The 16700-nt window shown below is 36.1% G+C and overlaps 1 pseudogene; it reads left to right on the forward strand.

Annotated features, from left to right (window-relative positions):
* Positions 1-11435: 11435 nt before the first annotated feature.
* On the forward strand, positions 11436-14943 carry LOC125163623 (tRNA selenocysteine 1-associated protein 1-like; annotated as a pseudogene).
* Positions 14944-16700: the final 1757 nt, after the last annotated feature.

A 16700-nucleotide genomic window follows, 5' to 3' on the forward strand; every position in this document is an offset into this window, starting at 1 on the left:
CCTTGGGGAAATGGAAATTAAAACAAGGAGATACCACTTCACACACATCCAAAGAGGAAACTCAAAAATTTTTTCTCTCAATATAAAGTGCTGTAAGATGGAATGCAACTACAACTGTCAGCCAATGCTAAAGGAAGTTAAATTGACAGACACTTTGGAAAACTCACTATCTTTGAAAGTAAAATATAGGCCTAGCCTATGACCCAACAATTTTGCTTGCAAGTACCCCAAGAGAAATGAGTATATGTGGCCACAGAAAAGATATGCATAAGAATGTAAATACAAATTTCATTTGTAATTTCTCAAAACCATCACAACACAATTATACAAGTCAATGAATAAGCATTTTATTTGTTAAATAAAATATACGTAGAAAAATGAAAGGAAATTACTGATAAATATAATGCATGGAAAAAATCTTATAGACCAAATTTCAAGAAAAGAAGCTAACTTCACAAGATTACGTACATTATGACTGCATTTATACGAAATGTTAGAAAAGGCAAACCAAATCAAAAGTGACAGAGTAGTAGTAACAATGAAGATGGCAGATATTGACTGGGACAGGATACTAGTTAAACTTGCATTTGTCTAAAAATTTAATAGATAATACCTTTTACACTGGGGTAACATTCTTTGACTCTATCACTCAGTTCACTTTATGCACTTTCATTTTTTTTTAACGTTGATTTATTTTTGAGACAGAGGGAGACAGGGCGCGAGTGGGGGAGGAGCAGAGAGAGAGGGAGACACAGAATCTGAAACAGGCTCCTGGCTCTGAGCTGTCAGCACAGAGCCTGATGCGGGGCTCAAACCCACTAGCCGTGAGATCATGACCTGAGCCAAAGTCGGCCTTAACCAACTCAGCCACCCAGGCGCCCTGACTTTATGCACTTTAAAATGTGTGTCTTGGGGCGCCTGGGTGGCGCAGTCGGTTAAGCCTCCGACTTCAGCCAGGTCACGATCTCGAGGTCCGTGAGTTCGAGCCCCGCATCGGGCTCTGGGCTGATGGCTCAGAGCCTGGAGCCTGTTTCCGATTCTGTGTCTCCCTCTCTCTCTCTGCCCCTCCCCCGTTCATGCTCTGTCTCTCTCTGTCCCCAAAATAAATAAAACGTTGAAAAAAAATTTTAAATGTGTGTCTTACCATGCAAATAAGTAAAAACAAAAGAGGAAGAAAGGAAATACAAGAACGTAACTGACACATTGCCAGCAAAAAACATATAATGTTTGGTATTTCTTATGTGATCTTCCTTTGGTTTAGGCACTAATTATTATAATGAGATATGTGTTATCTTGACTCTTGGTCTTTACTTAGACTTCTGGTAGGCAGTCCTTCCTTCTTTCCTCCCCAAATATAAAGACAGAATGGTTTTTGCCAGGAGAGGGCTTTAGTAAACTCAAAAAACAATGAGACAATAGGATGAAAGCTGCTATACCTCAATATTAAGCTGATTATATGCATTTTGGCCTAACATTTCAAGAAAGGCTACACCAAGAATCAGTTCTGAATAAGAATTGGTAAACAGAACAATGTTTGATAGTTTACTTTGTTTTCAGCAGGGTCTGAAGCCCAAGATAGATTTTGTAGTGCAAAGTGAATTGATTTCCATGTGAACCATAGAGCCCTATGTGTGAGGTTAATTTCAATTCTTGTTGACATGCTTAGGTACAAATGGAAAACTTTTCACACCACTTTCAGTAATTGCAAAGCCAACAAGGATCTAGAAAGATTAAGTTCTCTAGAGGCATCTCTCTACATCTAGTCGCACTTGGCTGTGGATATGTTAATTTTATAAACTCCAAAAAGCATGAAGGTAATAAAAATTCCTGTACCAAAAATACTCTGTCTCCAGGAATAAAGGATGCTCAGGACATCAAAAAGGACCTGGTGATGGTTAGTCATATGATTGGATGACTTACGCCGAAGAACTATGTCCAAATGGTAAACAAAACAAAACAATAATAACAATAGCAACAACAAAGAGACAGCTAAGAAATGCTAAAAGGAACCATCATTTTTATTTCTCTTGTATGACTTTTCTCAATTTACAGTATAATATATGATCCAGATTTCAGATATATTTGCTAGAGAGATTCATTCATTGCAAAACTCAAGATTACTTATTTGCCTATATATCCAATTTATTTCTTAAAACCCAGTTGGGTCAGCAAAAAATACGACATTTAGATTTCCATTTACCTGAATTTTAATCTATTTTGTTAATCTATTTTGTTAATGGATACAAGAAAGTTATTCTTTTACTTATCACCTGAAAAATATAACAGAGGACATAACTAGAAAAGTGGATATGGTAACCTGGAATGGAAAGGAGAAGCCTGGCATGAAGATGTACCTTTTTTTCAGTAATCACAGAATTATAATTATAGTTGATAGAAAGCCCAAAGAAAATGTTCAAAGTAAGGAGAGAGAAGCCTTGACAGAGCACGAATGGGGGAGGGGCAGAGAGAGAGGGAGACACAGAATCCGAAGCAGGTTTCAGGCTCAGAGCTGTCAGCACAGAGCCCAACACAGGGCTCGAACCCACAAACCGTGAGATCATGACCTGAGCTCAGATCATGACCTGAGCTGAAGTCAGATGTTCAACTGACTGAGCCACCCAGGTACCCCTGATCATAGGATTTTTTAAATCTGAAAACTGTGAGCCTTTGTTTTTTGCTCGTTTTGATGAAAATATTGTGTTATTTTGTTGTTTTATTCATTTTCACATGTATTTTAAATGCTTATGGGGCATCGCAAAACTTTTTGTTTTAAAATAATTGTAGGGAATCCTGGATGGCTCAGTGAGTTAAGCGTCTGACTTCAGCTCAGGTCATGATCTAGAGGTTGGTGAGTTAGAGACCCTCATCGGCTTTGTGTTGATGGCTCAGAGTCTGGAGCCTGCTTCAGATTCTGTGTTTCCCTCTATCTCTGCCCCTCCCCTGCTCACACTTTGTCTCTCTCTGTCTTTCAAAAATAAATAAACATTAAAAAAGAATTTAAAAAAAATTGCAAATTCACATGAAACTGTAAACAGGTAGTACACGTCATTTAACCTTCACTCAGTTTCTTCCAATAGTAACATCTTGCATAAGATGTTCTGGAAATTAATACTGATATTTTCTACCAATCTTATTCACAAATCGTAGGTTTTACATCGACTCAATTGTTTGTATGTGTGTGTATTTAATTCTATACAATTTTATCACATGTGTACATTCATGAAACTGTCACTGTAGTAAACATACCCAACAGCTCCATCACTGGATCCCATGTGCCACCTTTCATAATCATGTCTACCTCCCTCCCTCTTCTCTTCTTTAATCCCTGTGAACAACCAATCTGGTCTCCACTGCTATAATTTTATCATTATGATATCATTTATCATTTTAAATTGTTATAGAAAGAAACTGTTACCTTCTGAGATTGACTTTTTTTAAACCAGTATTTTGTTTTCTTGATTTCCCCTTATTATTTTTATGTTTATGATTCCATTGGTTTTAAAATCTTATCTTTTTTGTTTCATCCCTTCTACTTGATTTGCATTTTTGTTCTTTCTTTTATTGTTTGTTGAAGCTGGAAGTTAAATATTGAATTTTTAATGTAAATCTTTTTAATGTAAATCTTTTCAATGTAGTTTTTAATGTAATCTATTTTAATGTAAGAATTTGATGCTGTACGGGCGCCTTGGTGGCGCAGTCGGTTAAGCGTCCGACTTCAGCCAGGTCACGATCTCGCGGTCCGTGAGTTCGAGCCCCGCGTGGGGCTCTGGGCTGATGGCTCAGAGCCTGGAGCCTGTTTCCGATTCTATGTCTCCCTCTCTCTCTGCCCCTCCCCCGTTCATGCTCTGTCTCTCTCTGTCCCAAAAATAAATAAATGTTGGAAAAAAAAAAGAATTTGATGCTGTAAATATTCTTTTCAACATTAAATTACATCACATATATTTTTGACGTTACATTTTCATTTTTTAATTCTGTGAATATTTTATTTCCTTTCACACTTAATCGTTGATAGATTATTTAGAAGTGTTTAATTGCCAAATATTAAAGCTTTTACTGATGTCTTTTATTGATTTCTAGTTTGATTCCATTATGGGTAAAAATGTACTTTATATTATTCTATTTCTTTACAATTTGTTGAATTTGTTGTGGTTTATATTATTTCTAAGGATATGGAGTATTTTAACTTTTTTTCTAATGTATTCTGCTTTTTAGGTAGAGTGTTCTATATATGTCAATTAAATCATGTTGGTTGATAATGTTGCTCAGATCTTCTATATTTTTGCTGATTTCCTCTGTCATAAATCTATGATTGGTGAGAGTAGGATATGTACGCCTCCATTATAATTGTGGATATGTGTATTGCTTCTTCCAACTCTATTAGTTTTGCTTCATATATTTTGAGGCTCTGTTGTTTGCTGCTTACTCACTTCAGATTATTATGTGTTCCTGATGGATTGATCTTTTTATTATTATGTAATGTCCCTTTATGCTTATAGTGATTTTCTTTGTTCTGAAGTCTACTTTATCTGATATTATTATAATAACGTATGTTTTTCCTTTGCAATTAATGTTTTCTCATGATATATCATTTTCATCCTTTTATGTTAAACCTACATACGTTCTGCATTTGAATTGATCTAAGCAGCAAGGTGATGTGCTTGTGGCAGCTTTTGTCAGCTTGGCTTTTGGTTGATGTGTCTTGGTGGTACACTTGGGCATGTGAGAACACCCAGTTAAGCCTGATAGAGGAATTAGCTTAACTAGGCCAGCTTCTTTTGCAAGGTTGGGACTCAAGATGCTAAGCCTTCAGCTTTTGGTAGACGAGTTATAGGAGGCCCTGCCTGAATGTCGTTCCTCCAGTCCTGGGGTTCCTAACTAGCGTGTCTTTCTCCTATTTTTCAGAATACTTTTATGGCTTCCCCTTGCATTAGTTCAATGGTTTACTGAGATACTTGGTTGTGGGAGGGTGAATGATGGGAGGAATAGATAACTCTATGCCAACTTGTCCAGACTGGCTGTTTAGTTACTATGATCTAAAGTGTTAGCGTTTAAATGATTGAGCACCTACTATATGGTCATTACTCCACATATATTTGTACTTTACCTTGGCTTATATATTTTATATCACAATAATATTTTCGCTAATTTTGAAAGCATATTACATATTTTGACATTTGTTATTCTAAAACAGGGATAATTCCCTTTACATTCTGTATTATAATCGTTACTAAATGATATTCTTAATTATTTTAGGTAACAGTGCAGGCTTCATATGCTTTCATAGGCAAAGTAACCAATACCTTATATCTTTTTCATTTAAAAATCTATAACTTCACATTCACTTATTATACATATCTTATCTTCCAAACATATATCCAACTAAATTATGCCCTAATATACTGCATTTAAATTGCATTATATCAAACTCTGCTGTTTTTATATTACAATTACTCAGTAATTTTATTTATAAAATATAGTTTCTGGGTACTCTTTGCACTTTCTGGATATTTAGAATTCTGGGACATAAGATTGTCCTCTATGTAACTTCTGAATCAATTTGATGATCTGTTTATGCCTGGATTTATTACCTAACAGATGTCTGTGTAGTTAGAGACCCATATGAATACTGTATCCTGTTGCTTAAAATGCCTTTCAGGTAATCAATTATAACTTAGACTAAAAGACTTTGAATTTAGAAGATAATTTAACAAATACTTGTGTTTTTCACATTATATTGAGGATTCTAAAAAAAAGTTTATGTAGCTGACTCTATGGTCACTATTCCACATACATTTTTGTTATTACTAATAATTTAACATAATACCACCAAACAACTTCAGATATTCAGCTACCACATTTTAAAAACATCAATAGTATATTTTATTTAAAATAAAGTAAAATTTAAATTTATGCTAATTTTATTTTATGTTTTTATTTTCCACTATCATAATGAAATTGTGTGAGACAGGAATATAGATTTTCAAAAGTTATTCAGAATTAGTGAGGAAAACAACTTGAAAACCACTGTTAGGTATATTGTATCCTAAAAATAATTAGCTAAGGAGTCTACTATGGTTTTTCACATTGATAAAAATATCCTAAACATAGAATTGAGATCAAATGGGAGAAAAATAATATGATGAGGTAATAATATTACTAACATTATTATAAAAATAATTTATATTATTTATTATAAATTTATATTGCAAATTATGTATTATTTGCAACATAATAAATGGAATATATAATAAATGGGAGGAGATTTATACAAGAAGGAACAAAGTGCAAGTCTGTGGAGATTAAAATAAGTATGTTTAGGAAAACATTCAGCAGAATCTGCTTAGACTGCGTTTGGTTTATTGTTTTTCAGGGGCAGTGTGAGGATTATAGCTGAATAATTATATGCTATGGAGGCTATCAAGAAAGTTTAATGCCAGATGACTAATAATATAAACTAATGTTAAATTTAAATGTCATATCACATACTTAAAATTTATAAAATTTACTAAACTTTATAATTAAGAATTAGAAAATGATTTATATAGTCTATCAAGAAAGATATGAACACATGATAATATTTTTTTAAATATTAATCTGGGACATTAGCAAGATGGCAAATAACAAACCTAAGACTCTCCTTCCTTCCATGGAGACAATACATAGACCACTTTTTGTGAAAAAAAAAATCAGACTCTAATTAAAGGACTCCTATATACCCCAGATAAGTGTAAAACCAGCTTCACTGAGCTGGTAGGAAAGTCCGTGGCCCCTCCCTGCTCACCATAGCCCCTCCCTAGAGCACAGTACCATGTGACCAGGAAGAAACTTCTACCTCCCAATCTAACCCTGAGGTGGGAAAGAGAATACTAGACCATACAATAACCTGATGTTTCTAGGGACTACCTGAGGGACCGGTTTCTGTTTCACCTGTTTCAGAGTGTGGATGGGATCTATTTAGCATGCTCTAAATGCCTGGAGGTCATTGAAAAGTAAAAAAGGGGGACAAAAAAAAAGATCTGGGCAGCATTTTGCTGCTCCAGCAGACCTGCAATAGAGCAGACAAGCTGATAAAGCCTGAGGGCCTCTCCTCCCAGCAGGAAAGCGAAGGATGGAGCATATGTCAAATGTTCCAGCTTTTCAGGGGACTGCTTAAGGGACTAGTTTTTGGCTAATCTGACTTTGGCATTGATGGGACTCAGAGTAATCCAGATACCTGGAGCTATTGAGAGTTGGGTAGTGTGCTGTGTGCCGCTGCTTTGGAGTACAGTCGACAAACATTAGAGGGAGCAAGAGATCATAAGGTCTAGAAAGGAAAGGAGGGAGGGAAGGAAAAGAAGAGAAAGGAGAGGAGAGAGAGAGAGAGAGAGAAGAAAGAAAGACAAGAAAAGACAAGGAAGGGAAGGGAAGGGAAGGGAAGGGAAGGGAAGGGAAGGGAAGGAGAGATCAGCCAATCCTTCTAATCAAGAATCTACATGCACAAGTCCAGAGAAGACACATCTACAGTTTGAGGGGTCCCCAGAATCTCTAGTTAAACTGAATGGTAAAGGTATTTCCTTGTACCAAGCCAGTGGCTATTTTTTCAAATACATAGATACCAACAAAAAGTTACAAGGAATGTGAAGAAAAAAAAAGGGAAATGGCCCTATCAAAAGTAAAACATAAATTACCTAAAATCAATCTTAAAGAAACAGATGTATATTTGTTATCTGAAAAATAATTCAAAATAACCATCATAAAGATGCTCAACAGGCCTGTGTAAACAATGAATAAATCAAATGAAAATTTCAACAAAGAGATGGAAAATATAAAAAAGAACCAGTAAGTTTCTGGAACTGGTAAGGAGATTGAATCAGTAATCCAGAATCCCCCAATGAATAAAAGCCCAAGGACAGATGGCTTCACTAATGAATTCTACCAAACATTTAAAGAGGCATTATTAGCACCAGTTCTTCTCACTGCTTCCAAAAAAAAAAAAAAAAGAAGGGAAAAATTTCTGCAAGTTCAACTCATCCCAGGGAGACAACTAGATAACACCTCTGTCAGCATGAATAACCCAGGAAATGACTCAAAGACTGGTAGAACAAACTGCACAACTAAAGGCAAGGAAGAGGCCATATCAAAGAAGGTAGGAAGGGTGAAGACACTGTCTGGAAGCAAAACAGGCAGAGGACATCTACAGTGGGGAGGGAACCAGTAGTGTGGAGAAGGGCAGAAAACTGATTTTCACACCAGGGAGCCCATGAGGTGGGAGGACGCTCCCAATCTCCATAAGATATGCCTTGGAAAGTGAGAAGGGCCAGATTTCATTAGTTCTTAAAACCAGTAGGACTTAAAGCCTGGAAATTTCAAAATTGGTGGATGGGACTCTGGGAGAGCTGTGTGGATGTTAGGAAGTGGAATCTCTGCTCTTAAAAAGACAGCACAACAAACAGCCAGTGTAGATACAGCATAGAACCAGCAGTTTGAAAAACTTTGGGAGCAGATGGCAAGGAGAGTGATTTGCTCATCCCAAAGCATGGCCTGGAGAGACAGGGATCATAGGGAAACCCCTCCAGAAACAAAGGAGATAGCAGGTGCCATTTCCCCTCCCCATTCCCCAGCATAAACAATAGCTACCTGTGGGAATCAGCAAGGAGCCCACACTCCTTACCTAACTTGCTTGTATCAAGCCTGGTCCCGTACCTACACTTCAGCACATCCATCCTTCCAAGTCACATGTGGGTGAGTCCCAGTACTTTGGGCCTCTTCCCCAGAAGACCAGCACAAACCCTGCAACACCACATTTCCTGACCCACGTATTTTGCAGGACCTCAGTTCCGGAAGTGGTGGGTGCAACTCTCCTTTTGCAAGCAGACCACTGCATACCTTGATACCCACAATAGGTGAAGAAACTCAGAAGACAACTGGCCTGAGGGAAAAAGAGGCCAAGACTCAATAGCACAGCACACACCACTCACATAGGAGACACTCCCAGAAACCCAGGTCTTGGAGAAAAGGAGACACTGCACTGCAGGGCACTACAAGACCTCTTTATAAGGCTGTTACCTTTAAGGGCAAGAGAATTAGCTGACTTTCCTAACACAGAGAAATATACAGAAACAGATAAAGGAAGTTAGACAAAAAGAGGAGAGAGAGAAACATCTTCCAAATGAAAGAATAGGTCCAAACCGCAGCAAGAAACCAGAGTGAAACAGGTAAAAGTAATATGACTTATAAAGAATTTAAAGCAATGATCATAAAAATATTCACTGGACTAGAGAAAAGGATGGAGGACATTAGTGAGACCCTTAGCACAGAGATGAAAAGAACCAATCAGAGATCAAGAACACAATAAATGAAATTCCATCATTTTACTCCATCAAGGGTAATAATATTTGCATTATAGGGATCTTAGAAGAAGAAGAGAAACATAATAGGGCAGAAATATATGTGAAAAATAATAGGTGAAAATTTCCCTAATCTTGAGAAAGAAACCAAGATCTATATCCAAATATGTATGGCCAACTAATCTTCAACAAAGCAGGAAAATTCTTTCCAATGGTTCTGGGAAAACTGGACAGCGACACGTAGAAGAATGGACCTGGACCATTTTCTTACACCATACAAAAAAAATGGACAAAAGACCTAAATGTAATATAGGAAACCATCAAAATTCTAGAGGATAAAAGAGGGAACAACCTCTTTGACATCAGCCACAATAACTTACTAGAAATGTCTCCCAAGGCAAGGGAAACAAAAGCAAAATGAACTATTGGGACCCTATCAAAATAAAAAGTTTCTGCACAGTGAAGAAAATAATCAACAAAATAAAAGGCAAGCAATGGAATGGGAGAAGATATTTGCAAATGACATATCAGATAAAGGATTAATATCCAAAATCTATAAAAAAAAATATCAAACTCAACACCCCAAAAATAAGTAATCCAGGGAAGAAATGGACAAAAAACATGAACAGACACTTTTTGAAAGAAGACATCCAGATGGCTAACAAGCACATGAAAAGGTGTTCAGCTTCACTCATCATCAGGGAAATACAAATCAAAACCATAATGAGAAATTACCTCACACCTGTCAAAGTGGTTAAAATGAATAACTCAGGAAATAACAAATGTTGGCAAGGATATGGAGAAAGTGGAACACTTTTGCATTGCTTGTGGGAATCCAAACTGGTGCAGCCACTCCAGAAAACAGTATGGACTTTCCTTAAATAATTAAAAATATAGCTACCCTATGACCCAACAATTGCACTACTAGGTATTTACCCAAAGGATACAAAGATGTTGATTTTAGGGGCACATGCACCCCAATGCTTATAGCAGCACTATCAATAATAGCCAAATGTCCATCGAATGACAGAAGGAGAAGCAGATAACCTTCTTGGGTTAAGAAGTTATGGTATATATTACAATGGAATATTACTCAGTGATCAAAAAAATGAAATCTTGCCATTTGCAAGAACATGGATGGAACTAGAGTGTATTATGCTAAGCGAAATAAGTCAGTCAGAGAAAGATAAATATCATATGATTTCATTCATGTGTGGAATTTAAGAAACAAAACAGAACATAGGGGAAGGAAAGGAAAGATAAAATAAGATAAAAACAGAGAGGGAGGCAAACCATAAGAGACTCTTAAATACAGAGAATAAACTGAGGGTTGCCAGAGGGTGTTGGTGGAGGGATGGGCTAAATGGGTGATGGGCATTAAAGAGGACACTTGTCAGGATGAGCACTAGGTGTTTGATGAATCACTAAATTCTTTTCCTGAAGCCATTATTGCACTACATGTTAACCAATTTGGACTTAAATAAAATAAAATATAAATAAATACATACATACATACATACATACATAAACAAACAAACAAACAAACAAAGTAAAAGGAATTTTGGTGGGAAAAATATGACACTATATACATAAATTCTAGGAGTGAGAGGAGTAAAACTTGGGTCTAAACTTAAGTGACCATCAACGTACATAGAGTGCTATATGCAGAAGATGTTATGTACAAACCTAACCACAATTCAAAAACCAGTAATAGATAAGCAAAGAATAAACAGAAATTAATCCAAGTGTATCTCTAAAGAAAGCCAACAAACCATGGAAGAAAGCAAGAGAAGAAAGGATCAGAGAAAATGTATAGAAACAAGAAGAAAACTTGCAGCCACTTTGGAAAACACTGTGGAGTTTCCTTGAAAGTTAAAATTGGAACTATCCCATGACTGAACAATTGCACTACTAGGTATTTATCCAAGAGATGCACAAATATTGGTTTGAGGTGGCACACTGCCCTGATGTTTATAGCTGCACTACCAACCACAGCCAAATTATGGAAGGATCCCAAATTTCCATCAACTGATGAATGGATAAAGAAGAGGTTGTGTATACAGACAATATTTCTCAGCCTTCAAAAAGAATGAAATCATGTCATATGCAATGATGTGAGTGGAGCTAGAGTGTATCATGCTGTGTGAAACCAGTCAGTCAGAGAAAGACAAATGCCATATGATTTCATATGTATGTGGAAAGTAAGAAACAAAACAAATGAATGTGGGGAAAGGAGATGAGAGAGAGAGAGAAACCATAAGAGACTTTAAAATTTTTTTTAACATTTATTTATTCTTGAGAGAGACAGAGAGAGACAGAGAGAGAGAGAGAGAGCGCAGCAGGGGGGAGTGGCAGAAAGAGAAGGAGACACAGAATCCAAAGCAGGCTCTAGGCTCTGAACTGTCAGCACAGAGCCCGATGTGGGGCTTGAACCCACAAACCACAAGATCATGACCTGAGCCAAAGTTGGACCCTTAAACAACTGAGCCACCCAGGAACCCCACACCATAAGATACTCATAATTTATAGAGAACAAACTGAGAGTTGCTACAGGAGAGGTGGGCGGGGGATAGGCTAAGTGGGTGATGGGTATTAAGAAGGGCACTTGTGATAAGTACTTACATATAAGTGATGAATTGCTAAATTCTGCCCCTGAAGTCAGCATTACCCTATATATTAACTAACTAGAATTCAAATAAAAACTTGAAACAAAAATCAATCAATCAACCAATTCATGATTTAAAAAGAGAAAAAGAAAACACAATGGTCCAAAATCTTTGGGATGCAGCAAAAGTGGTTCTAAGAGGGAAGTTTATACAAACACAGGCCTATGTGAAGAAGGAAGAAAAATCTCAAATAAGGAACTTAACCTTGTACCTAAACGAGTTAGAAAAAAAAGTCCCAAACACAGAAAAAGGAAGGATGTAATAAAGATTAGGTCAGAAATAAATGATATAAACAGTAAAAAACAAACAAACAAGCAAAAAACAAAAACAATAGAACAAATTGATGAAACTGGGATCTGGTCTTTGAAAAATTCAACAAAATTAATAAAGCTGTATCAAGACTCATTAAATAGAGAGAGAGAGAGAGAGAGAGAGAGCGAGAGAGAGAGAGAGAGAAATAACCCAAATAAACAAAATTACTAATGAAAGAGGAAATAACAACCAATACCACAGAAATACAAGCAATTTTAAGAGAATATTATGTAGAACTAAATGCCAACAAATTGGACAACTAGAAGAAATGAATAAATTCCTACAAAAATATAGCCTACCAACACTAGAGCAGGAAGTAATAGAAGAATTTGAACAGACCAGTTACTAGCAATGAAATTGAATCTGTAATAAAAAAATCTCCCAGTGAACAAAAGTCAGACGGCTTCACAGGCAAATTCTACCAAATAATGAAAAAGGAATCAATGCTCATTTTTTTAAGTGATTCAAAAAAAATACAAGAGGAAGGAATGCATTCAAATTTATTCTATAAGACTATTATTACCCTGATACCAAAACCAGATAAAGGCACCACCAAAAAAAAAAAAAAAAGAGAGAGAGAGAGAGAGGGAGAGAGCTCCATTGGCTGGTGTCTCTCATGTATATAAATGCAAAAGTTCTCAACAAAATATTAGCAAACTGAATCCAACAATATATAGTTAAAAAATCATATACCACAATAAATTGAGATTTATTCCCGGGATGCAAGAGTGGTTTAATATTCTCATAACAACCATAGTAATAATCACATCAAAAAGAAAAAGGACAAAACCACATGATCATTTCAGCAGATATAGCAAACACTTTTGACAAAGAACAACATCCATTCATGATAGAAACCTGGGATATTACTCAGCCATTGAAAAGAATGAAAACTTGCCACTTGCAGCAACATGGATAGAGGTAGAAAGTATAATGCTTATCGAAGTAAGTCAGTCAGAGAAAGACAGATGCCATGTGATCTCACTCATATGTGGATTTTGAGGAACAAAAACAGTAAAGGAAAAGAAAAGAGAGACAAACCAAGAAACAGACTCTGAACTACAGAGAACAAACTAATGGCTTCCAGAGGGGAGGAGGCTGGGAGACCGGGGTTGATGGGACATGGGGATTGAAGAGTACTCTTATCCCGATGAAAAATAAAATGAAAACAACAAAAAATAAAAATAAAATATAAAATAAAATAATAAAATAAAGTAAAATTAAATTAAATTAAATTAAAATTAAATTAAATTAAATAAAAAACACATAGCACTGGAAATCCTAGCAAGAGTGATTAGGCCAAGACAATAAATAAAAGTCATCCAAATCAGAAAGGAAGAATAAAATTCTCTCTGTTCACAGATGACATGAATTAATATACAGAAAGCCACAAAGAGTCCACAAAAGAAATTATTTGAACTAATAAACCTATTGAGTAGGGTCAAAGGATACAAAATCACAATACAGAAATGATGTGAAGCTTATATGGTAATAATGAATTATACAACAAAATAAATTAAGAAAACAAGCCCATTTCTTCTTTCTCCAGACCAAGGGATGGAGCCCATGCAGGCCTTTTTAGCTCACACAATCCCAGCCAGACTGTAAGCATAGAGGCCAGCCTGTGTATAGATGAGTTGAAGCTCTACATGAATGAGAATTTCATCTCCACAATCCCTGCCATCTAGGGGGATACAATGATGAGCATCAAAATTATCTGATACCACTTTACTGGAATCCTAGCTGGCTCCTTTTTTATAAAAAATTCACAGATTTGGCCACAGCCAAGAAGCATTTGCATGAAATTAATGGGAAGCCCCTTCCAGGACCTACACCTTTACTTAGCTTACAGCTGTACCGGGCTGGCACATCTGGGTTCATAGAATCATGGAGCTGGCAGTGCCCTTAATGGTTCCCTTCATTTTATACAGAATAAAAAGCTGTGGCTTTTTTTTTTCCAAGGCAGAACATTTTTAACTGAACTATGCCACTTATTGGAAACAACCAGAAAACAGCCTTGAGTATTTCTTCTTTGTGAGGGACCTGACCCAGATGTGGATGATGGCATATTGTATGAATTCTTTGTCAAAGACTACCCCTCCTTTTGGGGAGTCAGGGCAGTTTTGGACCAAAGAGATATGTCTAAAGGCTATGGTTTTGTCACAGTTGCAGATGTACTGAAACAGAAGTGAGCCCTGACTGAGTGCCAGGGATCAGTCAGCCTGGCATCTAAACCAGTGTGGCTGAGGAGTCTGGCAATCCCCACATGAGCCAAGTGAAGTCAGTGAGGTAGAATCAGAGTTAATACTTAACATCTACAACCCCCATTACCAGCAGTAGCAGAACTACTACACCCACTGGGGCATGACCAGAACAGAGGCAGCTACAGCTACAACTGTCCCCAATTTGGTTACACTCAGAGCACTATGTAGACATATGAAGAAGCTGGGAATGACACATTGGAGGATCCCATGCCACAGCTGGATGTGACTGAAACCAACAAGGAGCTCATGGACCAGAGCGAGGACCTGTAGGATGCACTGATGGACCATAACTAGCAGCCCCTGGACAGTGTCTTCAGACAGGACACAAGACAAGCCAAAATGGACTATGTGAGGGAGATAAGAGACTCTTTTTAACAACAACAACAACAAATATTGGAAAACTTTAACTTTTGGGAAATAATTTGTAAGAGTTTAGTAATTGACTAGTCTGAGATTATGACTATTCCTGAAACACTGCTGCCTTCATTTGACAGTGAGACATGTGAGTTTGAAAACCAAAGGACCAATTCATAATGTTTGAACAAAGTTCCAAAAAAAAGAGAAAAAAAAAAGAAGAAAAGAAAACAATCCCACTTACAATATCATAAAAATGAATAAAATACTGGGGCGCTTGGGTGGCTTAGTTGGTTAAGCGACCAACTTCAGCTCATGATCTCATGGTTTGTGAGTTTGAGCCTCGTGTCAGGAGCTCAGAGCCCAGAGCCTGCTTCAGATTCTGTGTCTCCCTCTCTCTCTGCCCCTCCCTGCTTTCATTCTCTTTCTGTCTGTCTCTCTCTCTGACTCTCTCTTTCTCAAAATAAACATTAATTTTTTTTAAATAGAATAAAATATTTAATGATAAACTTAACCAAGGAGGCAAAAGGCATGTACACTGAAAACTACAAAACACTGATAGAAATAATTTTTAAAAGATACAGATAAATGGAAAGGTATCTTGTGTTTATAGCTTGGAACACTCACTGTTGTTAAAATGTCCATACTACCCAAAACAATGTACAGATTCAATGCAATCTCTATCATGATTTCAATGACACTTTTCACACACACACACACACACACACACACACACACACACACAAAGAAAAATATTCCTAAAATTCTATGGAACTAAAAAGGACCGCAAATAGCCAAAACAACCTTGACCAAAAGAAGAAAAAAGCTTCAGGACACACACTTCCCTATTTTTAAAACATATGAAAAAGGTACAGCAATTAAACCTGTTTGATACTGGACAAAAACCACACCTGTAGACCAGTGGAACAAACTTGAGAGCTCAAAAATAAATTCATACGTATGTGGTCTCCTGATTTACAACAAGATTGCCACATTAGGGAGGATGATTCTGGGAAAACTGGAAATATACGTGCAATGGAATGAAACTGGACCCTCCTCTTACACCATACACAGTTATCAAGTCAAAATAAAGACTAAGGAAGATGTTCAATTGTAAAATTCCTAGAAGAAAACATAAAGGAAAAGCTTTGTGATTCCTTGGGTATGACCATCAGAAACACAAGGAACAATAGCATAAATAGATAAGTCAGAATATATCACACAAAAAAACTTCTGCATGGCAAAGGAAAAATCAACAACATGAAAGGCAAAATGGAAAAATCAACAGAATGAAAAGGCAGAAAATATTTTCAATATATATGTACTAAGAGGTTAATAGTATATATATATATATATATATATATATATATATATATATATATACACACACACACACACACACTATTATATATATATACTATATATATATATATATATATATATAGTATATATATATAGTATACTTTATATACTTTTGGGAAATAATTTGTAAGAGTATATAAAGTATACTATATATATATATATATATACTATAGTGTATATATATATATATACTATTATAAATATAGTGTGTATGTATATATATATATACAACACTCATAATTTAATGGCAAAGTAAACAAATGACCCAATTAAAAATGGTCAAATGACTTGAGTAATGACATGTCTCCAAAGATCACATACAAATGGCTAAAAGGTATATGAAAAAATGATCAACTTCACTAGTAATCAGGGAAATGCAAATCAAAAACACAATTAGATCTCAACTTATACCTGTT

The sequence above is a fragment of the Prionailurus viverrinus genome, chromosome A1, assembly GCF_022837055.1.
Source record: "Prionailurus viverrinus isolate Anna chromosome A1, UM_Priviv_1.0, whole genome shotgun sequence".
NCBI lineage: Eukaryota > Metazoa > Chordata > Mammalia > Carnivora > Felidae > Prionailurus > Prionailurus viverrinus.